The following is an 11,814-nucleotide window of genomic DNA, read 5'->3' as shown; positions in this document are numbered from 1 at the left end:
CTCGGGCACAGCTCGTGCGCGCAGCAGTCAAATTCCGTTCAGCCGGCCACGGAAGATCAAACGGGAAAGGAAGTACTTGAGTACAACCAGACCGGGCTAGGACTAATGTAATCGTGTGATGGTTACCTGGCATATAAACCAGACACCAGTACATTGAAGTAATAAGCTTAAAGATAGCATGCAAAGGTCAGATGTAGCAGACGAGGACCCACTAGACAATTTATCACAAGATTTCAGCATTTTTGGACACCCTGACGCACTGACTTACAACCCATCATAAATTCGAAGCGATATCTGAGAACCAATATGTGCTTACACGTGAACACACAAGAGCCGTACTATAATTAATAGCAAGGCCTACTTTCGCGCTAAGGTGAACGGAATAAAATATTAAATATAAACCAAAGTGGGACTACTTGACCTAGTATAGTACAAATTAGCAACCATTTAAAAATACAAACATAAATTTAAAACCAAACTTTAAAAGACTTAAAATATCAGATTAGGTTATGATCATGGCTCACTGTAACGATGCCAAGTTCTATGAACAAGGAGTAATTGGATGCATACAGCACTTAAACCGTCAAACTAAATGTTACATATGGTAATTGTCCACAAGGGGAGAGAGCATCGTCAAATATTTTAAGGGGGGTAGGACGTCAAACGGGCCGACTCGGAGCAGGAGAGGCATCACAGGACATTTTAATTTCCAGTGTCTATAATTTCACAAATAAATTCATAAAACTTTGTCAGCAATACCAGGAAGGATTCAGGACCCACACTCATTGCAGTGGAAGTTCGAAAACAGAACAAAACAATTTTTTTACGTGCGTAATTTCTTCATTTTTTTCACTTACTAATGGCTGCATTTATTGCTATAGGTACACTTTTCTTCATAAGTTAGAGAGATTCTTCGAAGGATTTTACACAGCATACATACCATACTCACAGGTGTATGAAACTCTAGAATTTATTTAATTTATGGAAAAACGAAAGAACTGTTATATTTTAAACTTCATCTTTAGAAAAAACACAAATTTTATAGTTAATTACCTCAATTTTACCACAGTTTTTAATAGATTTGGAAAAATCTAGAGTTTCATACACCTTTAAGTACGGTTTGTATGCTGTGCAAAATTCATTGAAGAATCTCTCTTACTTATGAAGAAAAGTGTACCTATAGCAACAAATACTGCTATTAGTAAGTGAAAAAATGATGAAATTCCACATGTAAAAAAAAATCATTTCGTTGTGATTTCGAACTTCCACTCCTATGAGTGTGAATTCTGAATCCTTCCTGGTCATGCTGACAAAGTTTTATGAATTTATTTGTAAAGGTATAGATAGTGGAAATTAAAATGTCCTGTGGTGCCTCTCCTGCTCCAAGTCGGCCCGTTTGACGTCCTACCCCCCTTAAGCTTCTGAGCTAGAGAAAGACAGTAACAAATACACTCCTGGAAATCGAAATAAGAACACCGTGAATTCGTTGTCCCAGGAAGGGGAAACTTTATTGGCACATTCCTGGGGTCAGATACATCACATGATCACACTGACAGAACCACAGGCACATAGACACAGGCAACAGAGCATGCACAATGTCGGCACTAGTACAGTGTATATCCACCTTTCGCAGCAATGCAGGCTGCTATTCTCCCATGGAGACGATCGTAGAGATGCTGGATGTAGTCCTGTGGAACGGCTTGCCATGCCATTTCCACCTGGCGCCTCAGTTGGACCAGCGTTCGTGCTGGACGTGCAGACCGCGTGAGACGACGCTTCATCCAGTCCCAAACATGCTCAATGGGGGACAGATCCGGAGATCTTGCTGGCCAGGGTAGTTGACTTACACCTTCTAGAGCACGTTGGGTGGCACGGGATACATGCGGACGTGCATTGTCCTGTTGGAACAGCAAGTTCCCTTGCCGGTCTAGGAATGGTAGAACGATGGGTTCGATGACGGTTTGGATGTACCGTGCACTATTCAGTGTCCCCTCGACGATCACCAGTGGTGTACGGCCAGTGTAGGAGATCGCTCCCCACACCATGATGCCGGGTGTTGGCCCTGTGTGCCTCAGTCGTATGCAGTCCTGATTTTGGCGCTCACCTGCACGGCGCCAAACACGCATACGACCATCATTGGCACCAAGGCAGAAGCGACTCTCATCGCTGAAGACGACACGTCTCCATTCGTCCCTCCATTCACGCCTGTCGCGACACCACTGGAGGCGGGCTGCACGATGTTGGGGCGTGAGCGGAAGACGGCCTAACGGTGTGCGGGACCGTAGCCCAGCTTCATGGAGACGGTTGCGAATGGTCCTCGCCGATACCCCAGGAGCAACAGTGTCCCTAATTTGCTGGGAAGTGGCGGTGCGGTCCCCTACGGCACTGCGTAGGATCCTACGGTCTTGGTGTGGAGCCGTGCGTCGCTGCGGTCCGGTCCCAGGTCGACCGGCACGTGCACCTTCCGCCGACCACTGGCGACAACATCGATGTACTGTGGAGACCTCACGCCCCACGTGTTGAGCAATTCGGCGGTACGTCCACCCGGCCTCCCGCATGTCCACTATACGCCCTCGCTCAAAGTCCGTCAACTGCACATACGGTTCACGTCCACGCTGTCGCGGCATGCTACCAGTGTTAAAGACTGCGATGGAGCTCCGTATGCCACGGCAAACTGGCTGACACTGACGGCGGCGGTGCACAAATGCTGCGCAGCTAGCGCCATTCGACGGCCAACACCGCGGTTCCTGGTGTGTCCGCTGTGCCGTACGTGTGATCATTGCTTGTACAGCCCTCTCGCAGTGTCCGGAGCAAGTATGGTGGGTCTGACACACCGGTGTCAATGTGTTCTTTTTTCCATTTCCAGGAGTGTATATCATCTGCTTCTCAGCACACAAGCCTGCAACAGCTCAAATGAAGACTTCAGAAAAGAACGCTTTAACTAACAAATTCTTAAAATATAACATGTCAGTGGCAGCATACAACAAACAAATTTAGTAGCGTGACGAATCACTTGACGTCACTGCTCGGGAACAGACTAACGGACCAATCACTTGCTTTTCCCGTCGCAAGGTACAACTAACGGTCTATTAAGTCCGTTGCGATTGTGTTAGAGAAAAGTCCAGTGCGGTTGTAAGTTCGGGGGCGGGAACATATATCACCAGAAACAGAGGTGATCACCATCACCTGAACGTGTGGCTTCGACTCCATGTGTGGCAATTTCATTGAAATCAACAGCAGTCCTTCAGTGACGTAAGGTGCCAACCGCAGAAGCTACCATACTGGACACCCGGCAAACAAGCAACTCCCTTCGTCTCTCTCCTCTCTTTCAAGCACGCAGTGATCCGCTTCCCTTCTGTGCCCACAGTCAACTCCCGTCTTCATCGCGACGGGGCCTAACTCATAGTTTCGCCCCAATCGCCGCCAGAGCGCGCCAACACCCGCCTACCACCCCCTCGTGGACAAACCATCCACTTACGTAAAGAATTGATAACTGGAGAGCCGCAACGGCTCACCCTAGAAGACTGGAAAACCGTGGTCTGGTGAGATGAGTCCCGATTACAGATGGTAAGAACCGTTGGTAGTATTCGAGTGTGGTGCAAACCCCACGAAACCATGGACCCAAGTTGTCAAAAAGGCACTCTTCAAGCTGGTGGTGGCTCCATAATGGTGTGGGCTGTGTTTTGGACTGGGTCCCCAGGTTCAAGTGAATGATTATTGAATGGTAATGGTTATGTTGGGCTACTTGGAGAGCATTTTCAGCCATTCATTGACTTCTTGTTCCCAAATAGCAATGAAATTTTTACGGATACCAATGTGCCATGTCATCGAGCCACAACTGGTCGCAATTGTTTCGAAGAACATTCTCGACAGTTCGAGAAAATGATCTGGCCACCCCAACCGCCCGACGTGTGTCCCATCTGAGATTCACGGGACATAATCGAGAGGTCAGTTCGTTCACAAAATCCTGCACCGGAAAAATTTTCGCAATTATCGACGGCTATAGAGACAACATGGCTCATTGTTTCTGCAGGGGAATTACAATGTCTTGTTGAGTCCATGCGACGTCGAGTTGCTGCAATAGGCCGGGAAAAAGTGATCTATAAGGAGGTATCCAAAGATTACCTCAGTGTATTTGGTACAGGTTCCATACATTTCAGCAACGTTCTACAAAGAATTGCAAGTGCCTATTGCAAGGAATCCCCTTTACATACTGACTGCCTTGTCCTAGTGATCTATCAATGATCTTAATATCTGAGGACCTACATTAATCCAAGCTTACTGAACTGATTCTCAGGGAAAATTTTGGTACTTTGGAATCAACCGTTACTATGCAACGAAATATGTTTTTCAGTACAATCAGATCCTTAGCGTTGCTTCACAATTACAATTAAGTCTACTGAAAACACTATTATAACATTTACTCTGTAAGCCGCCGGTAACCAGTATCCACGAAGCAGCTGATCGAGACGTTCGTTTCAGTATAACGCCGTATGTTGTCTATCTCATCTATGGTCGAAGATCAAAACTATTTCGATCATTTACCCAGGTAAGTAGTCAACTTGGCAAAAGCATTGCAAACGCTAGTTCCAGGGCCGAAATTAAGCGACATAAACCGGTACATGTTTGTTCGTCTGCTATTTTTATCACCTTCGTGGGGCCTCAGCACTTCGTGATATCACGTATGATGATATAAGCCTTTTATTTGATGCAGCAAGATCATACCCTATTCCCAAAAGCGCATACCACTAAATCTTGAATAACGATGCATATTTCAGTTTTCTGAAGCTCAAGTATGTTAAACCATGTGATCCGTGCATTATGTTCGTACAGCCACTCACATAACATTAGAAAGTCGGCGCAACTTCTAAGTGTAGAACGGAACTAACGACGTAGGTTCAAATGGTTCAAATGGCTCTGAGCACTATGGGACTCAGCTTCTGAGGTTATTAGTCCCCTAGAACTTAGAACTAGTTAAACCTAACGAACCTAAGGACATCACACACATCCATGCCCGAGGCAGGATTCGAACCTGCGACCGTAGCGGTCTCGCGGTTCCAGACTGCAGCGCCTAACGACGTAGGGCCATCTTGTAAAGGTAAAGGTAAGCGCGGACCTAACCTAAAGTGACGTTTAATTATAAAAAGAGGGAGTTATGCGTAATGTGCATGATATTTCTGAACTAAGAAATCAGCGCAGTAAAACACATTATTACCGACTTTCTGAGGTACATAGTGAAGAAATTAGTAGCTCAATGTACCGACAACGGTTCATAATAATAGTATTACTAACAAAAACATGAGAAATCAGGAGACTAACTGTATGTAGCAATTCTGTAATACACACTTACAGTTTTTTTACACTAAATGTTCACAATGTGGATCGAAAAGTAAATATAAACTTTGACACAAAGGGAAGTTTAAGCCGCGTGCATGTATAATCGGAATGATTGGCAAACAATAGAGAAAAAGTAGAGGGCAGCGACAAAACAGTTGACATTCCGTAAGCTGTAGAAGACAAAGCACAAGTGTCACATGTTCCACGACACTATAGGAACGAGTAATTTAAATGACTATAAAAACTGAGAAGGTAGATAATAGGTGATCCTGTAAGCAAGGAAGATTTTTGTGCTAAAAGTAGTTTTTTCTGAAATTCACATGCATATAGTTCGTTCGCTATTGCTACCATTGATGAGATTTTAGAAACTTGAATTATAATTTTTGTCACAAATTAAAACACTGTTACCAGGTACTGACGTTGTGCGTCATTCAGATTCAACGAGTTTGTCACGTGTTTCCTCGAGCAAATTAGTTACTCTACCATGAAATAAGGTAGACGAATTGACTGATAAACCTGGTGAATGCTGGCGGTCATCACTAAGGCTGAGAGCAAGTATTTTCATCAGCTCTGATATGTCGGCAGTGTATAAGCATTAAATTAACATGTTCCCATTATAAGTCTATGACACTAATCTTTTATGCTATAGAGAAGAGTTTCTTTTAAAAACATTTCTCGCGAAAGTTCAAATCACCTGCTCTACGTGCCTCTTGGTTTCCTAAATCATTGTAGGTAGATTCCTGGGCGACTCCTTAAGAAGATCACAGCGACTTCTATCCGACTGAGATAGTGCCCAGTCTCCAATAACTTAGACGCTTCCTTCGCTCCACTACGGCTCCTAATCCGCGGTAAAGAAGGTGCCAATCACGTTTTCTTTGCCTGTCCGAACAGATGTGATACTAAAAATCTGTTATAATAACGTTTGGTTGACATGGACTGCCCTCTGCCGACTTCTATAATCGCGCTACTCTGCCTAGAAGCAGTTAGAACAGGGGTGGCCAACCCGCGACCAGCGGACCGCGTGCGTCCCGCGAGGTGCTAAATTCTGACCCGCGGTGCTGTTTCATATGAAAGAAAAATTTAAGTTTAATTTCAGGTAAAAACAGCACATTCCATCAAGCATCTTTTGTATCATATCCAATTACAATAGGAATATCTCAGTTCACTGATTCAACTACCGTTAGATTTTCGTCTATATTCGCATTTGAAAAAAATCGTTATGTTGGATTTATTTTGAAACTTAACCAGATATTTTTGTTGCGATGCGCCAGTGACACGAGAGCCAGACGTAGCCATTACATTCCATATTTAATTTTACTGCAGACTCGAAACATTATTGGCCGTAAGTTACGGCCCTTCACGTGTATTCGTGCTGCGCATTCGATAGTGATAGACCTATCATAACTTCAGGTAAGTGAAGCCATATTTTATCTTTTTACAATTAATCTGTGACGTTTGTCTTTAATTTTGGTAGGCTTGCGTTTATTTTATGTATTCAGTTATGGTGAGTAGGTACAGCAACCGACATTATCAATGGTTCCTGTGTCAGTGCCTTCATTTAGTTTTAGTAGCACAAAATAAATAAATACCTAATTGAAATAATTTGTTTTTACCGATGACGTTTAAGAATTCTGCACTACAAAAACAGAAAAGGGACCCTCCAAGTGCGTCTTCATCCACTTGTCTCTCTCTCTTATTTACAGCAACTAATAATTTATCACCTTCAAATGTAGAATAGTTCTAAGAAAGAATCATGACAAAACAAGTCGAAATAGGGATCCAAATTTTAAAGAGGGGCTGCTGGATTAAGTGAAGCATATGTAACTTTTTATATTTATGACGCATGTCGTTCAGAAATAAAATATCAGTTTCCTAAAACAGTTGAATATTACTCTCAAAAATTCTCGAGAAACAGACCATGATGTTTCTGAAGTCGATATAATACTCAAATGAAAGTGCACAAACGCGTCGGACAAAGTAGCTCTGTGGTACGAAGATAGTCTTCCACGTGGAGGGTCGCGGTTTCATGCGCAGATGGGGTCTATTTTTAAACATAGGTGCATAGTTGGTATATATTATTAAACACAGTCGCTTGCTGTAAAAGCATTTCCGTGAAGCGGGAAAGACTTAAACGTTGTAAAAAACTGCGTTCGAGACTGGTAATTGCTGCATTGCTGGTTGGAGTCTAGTTTCGGTCATTACTTTTTTTTAATTTTTTTAGTTCAGTTCGAATACCTCTGTCATATAAATATTTACTAATTAGCACATATTTAATTGTCATTTTTGTGAAAAATGAATATCTTCTTTAATATTTACGTATCACACACAAAAATTCTACATTCAATGCAGATAGCAGTCCCTAGTCACCGATTCTTCATATATAAGGATGTTTTTTTGGAAAAAAAGCATTTTAGATAATTTTTTTCCATCTTCATGTACCCACGCTTCACGGTAGTGAACCTTTGTTTAAAGACTTACCACAACTGGAAATCGAAGGCCACCCTTGTTGCAGATGGGCATCTCACCACACAGCCACACAGCCCATCAAAATAGTCAGCTTGCTTTACAGTGTTAATAACTTCAGGGAACTTTAAGGTTGATTTTGTAGGGAATGTTTGAGGTAACTGGTATTTGATTCTGATCTTAACGTACCATATACATATCAAATTACAAAAATCGAGTTACCATGTTGTCTCCTTTTCAGTTTCTGGCTTATGGTAAAAAAAATGTCTATTTTAGATAAAGACGTAATCTTGACATGCCGTCAACTAGTAAACAAATGGAACCCAAGAATAGGAAAGTTGCAGAGGAGTTGAGAACTTTTCAAGACAAGTGGACTGTTAACTATTTTTTTGTGGAATATAAGAACAATACTCATATGTTTGATATGCAACGAATCTGTCTCGATTCAAAAAGAATATAATACCAAACTGCATTACTGCATGCAGTTATATTTGATAAGTACAAGGGACAACTTCGAAAAGACCAGGTAAACGACTTAGAAAGTAAACTTTCTCCTCAACAGGAGACATTTAGAAGGGTGAATGCAGAGTCAACATGCTATGTGAAAGCGAGTTATGCAGTAGCTCTGATAATGGAAAAAGAAATCAAAGCCATATTCAGATGGCGAATTGGTTATAGAATGCTTAGAGACCGTCGTCGAATTTGTGTGTCCAAAAAGGAAAAATATTTCTCAAAAACAAGCCTGTGTCATCAGACTATTACCAGACGCGAGGACGACATTGAATGACAAATTGAAGATAATTTAAAAAATAGTACCTCTTAGTTTATGTATTATTTCGCAGCTTTGGATGAATGCACATAAATGGCAGATACGGCCCAAATGGAGATTTATGTCAGAGGTGTTGATGCCCATTTTAATAAAACAGAAGAATTAGCGGCATTGTATCCACTTAAGGATACCACGAGGTCACGAGATTTATTGGAAAATGTTATATCGACATTTAGTCGGTTTTCGTTAAAACTTAACAACCTATCGGGGTAGCAACGGATGGTGCTTCAGCAATGGCTGGGAAACACTAAGGTTTAGTTCCGCTGATTGAAAACGAGGGCCGCAAAGCTGGCAATACGTCAATGCTAAGCTTTCATTGCATTATCCATTAAGGGAATTTATGTGCCAAGTCCTTCAGAATGGACCATATTATGAAGGTAGTTGTCAAAACAGTGAACTTTATTAAGACGAAAGGATTGAATCACTGTCAGTTCCAAGAATTTCTGAAGTCATTGATTTAGGAGCATGATAACATTTTGCATTATGCAGAAGTAAGATGGCTAACAAGTGCGAAAATGTTGAAAAGAGTGTTTGATTTGAAGGAAGAAATACATTCTTTGAAAGCACATCAAAGAGACTTCCGGAGTTTGAAGAATAAAATGGCTTTCCGACTTTGCGTTCTTGGTCGATGTTAATCGGACGTCACACATGCGACAGCTATTAAATATGCTTAACTGGTGTCTGACTTGAAATACGAATTCGAAAACTGATTTCGAGATTTTAAGAAACATCGTCTGCTTTTTCTATATTTGCTACGCCATTCTCCGTAGACCGAGACTTTTCAAATGGAATGCTGCGAAATGCAGTGTGATCCACAGTTAAAAGAGAAAGTTACACAGGTTGGTTTGGAAGAGTTCTATAAAACATATTTGGACAAGAAGAAACATACAGCTCTTTAAAAACGTGATTAAAAATGATTTCATTATTATTTTTAGTCGGATGAATTACTTCAAATCACAAATGAGAATACGAATGACTGGCGTTCATTTGGAAAAGTCTTTGCTTGTAGCAACAACATCAGTTGACATCAACACTGACTCACTCAGTTCAGTCAAACAAAGCCAGACATACCATTAACATTGTATTTCATTAAATTGTGTAATAAATGTTCTCTCTTCAGACTTTTCTTCTTGTCTTTAAAAATGAATTAATATTTCTTGCTTGTTATGGTTCACAGTACGAAAACTGGCAAAGCGGCCGGAGGGAAAATTGCCTCCCAATAGTTTGGTCATATGTAACAAAAATGGATTGGTAGGTGAATTTTATGTGTATTGTTTCAAGTTCACGTACAGTATTCGATGGTTGTGTCAGTCTCTTCTCAGGTGCCATATATTTACCGTTAAACTTCAAAAACTTCTGTAATGATTCAAGTTTCCGAAAAAGAAGATATTAAGAAAGATTATATTGATTTTGAAATTTTAGAAAGAGAGATAAGTGTTACGTCCACTAACAAAAATATGATTGAGCCACCACGTGGAAAGGAACCATCCGTGACCTTCGGCAACGAACCATCCAGATAATTGCTTCAAGTACATACAGTGCAATATCCGTTGGTCACCCTCACACAGTGTTCAAATATTTATATAAAGAAAAATGTGGAATATTGTAAATAATTTCTTCGCAGTTTACTAATATTCCATTATCGTGAAAGTCTACAGGAGTAGTCTCAAACCCCTTCTTCGTCCAATAAGTTGTGCTAAAAGCAGAGGATGTTAGTGTAATCTCAAGCTGAAAGTACAGTGCGGATTTTCAACGTTGCAGAAGACAAGAAGAGGTCACATATATAAGAAAGGTGCCAGGCAATACTGCTGAGACTATATAATCTAATGAAGCTGTAGCGACCGCCGACCTACAGCAGCGACTGTTTGGGTCTGTACTGTGTTGTTATAGCTGACCAGGATCCGTAAAGTTTCATGCCTATAGAATCGCAGACGGCGAAAAAATTGCTGTTTTCCACGATACCACTCACAACGTACCAAGACACATGCCGAATGGGCGAGGCAATGGATCCGCATTCATATGGAGCAGATCCCAGATCCCTAGGCGACAAACCGGATTCACGTGTTCCACGCTCTCCCTGACACATTTAATGGGTATACCAGCGTGGTGGCCGTTACTACTTCCGTCCACAAACCTCGTTCACCTGTTGTACGATCTTAAATTACCCGGCATCTAAGGTGGAAGGTCCAAAGGTACGAAGTTGTCGCAGGCAGCTGCCGCAGTTGCGCAGCACTGCGCTCTCCGCGACCCCTGAAAATCGCTTTACAGTCTATCTTTTACGAAAATCATTTTAAAAAATCTGATATACACTTATGGCACAAGTCTCTGTAGAGTTTCTACGGATGTAGAAAAACTGCTCTTGATTTTTCTTAACTAGAGAGCTGTTTTTAGGGTGGAAACGAAACCTTCGTGTGGCCAGTTTGTGTCCATTTCTCAATCTGTCCGGCTGTTAAGATCCCATTTTCTCAGATACAGGTATAGGTACCTGCTTAAAATTTATGTCAGGTACTGAGGTCTACGTTCCCTTGGCGTTGTGAATATATCTAACCGTTTAGGTGATTGCGAACAAAAGATACGGCGGTGTTTTGCTTCTCACAGTCTCTCATCAAAATCTGTAGATGAACTATCTACATAAACATCGTGTGTGGTGGATTAGCGGTAAAGCGTATGCCTGGCAGCCTAGAGCCCTTGGGATCGAATGTGGACCGGACCGCGGATTTTTCAGTAATCTTTTCAACCTAGGCTTCAATTCTCGCCGACGTAAGGAGTCGCCAAAGTCAACACGCGGTTACGATTCCACGCTAAATTACAGGCACTCTTTTGCTGGTTGGACAACTGGTAAGTCGCGTGCACCAGGCCATTGTGTCACACGAAATTATTGTCTGTATACATAACCAAGTTCGTACGGAACCGTCAGGGCAAGAGCCGTACCTGTATACATAACCAAGTTCGTACGGAACCGTCAGGGCAAGAGCCGTACTCGCACTTGTCCGGTTTTCGTTTGACAGGTGTACCTTACCCCACGCCCTATTTCGAAAATTATAGCGCTCACAGAAATACACTGACGGAAAAAATCACGATACCAAAAAACAATTAATGCAGAGTAATGAAATTTCGGGAATATATTTCTTTACGTAACATATTTAAGTGATTAACGTTGCAAGATCACACCTAAATGTAAACGC

The sequence above is a fragment of the Schistocerca cancellata genome, chromosome 1 (assembly GCF_023864275.1).
Source record: "Schistocerca cancellata isolate TAMUIC-IGC-003103 chromosome 1, iqSchCanc2.1, whole genome shotgun sequence".
In the NCBI taxonomy this organism is placed as follows: domain Eukaryota; kingdom Metazoa; phylum Arthropoda; class Insecta; order Orthoptera; family Acrididae; genus Schistocerca; species Schistocerca cancellata.
Note: the sequence above shows the minus strand (reverse complement) of the source record.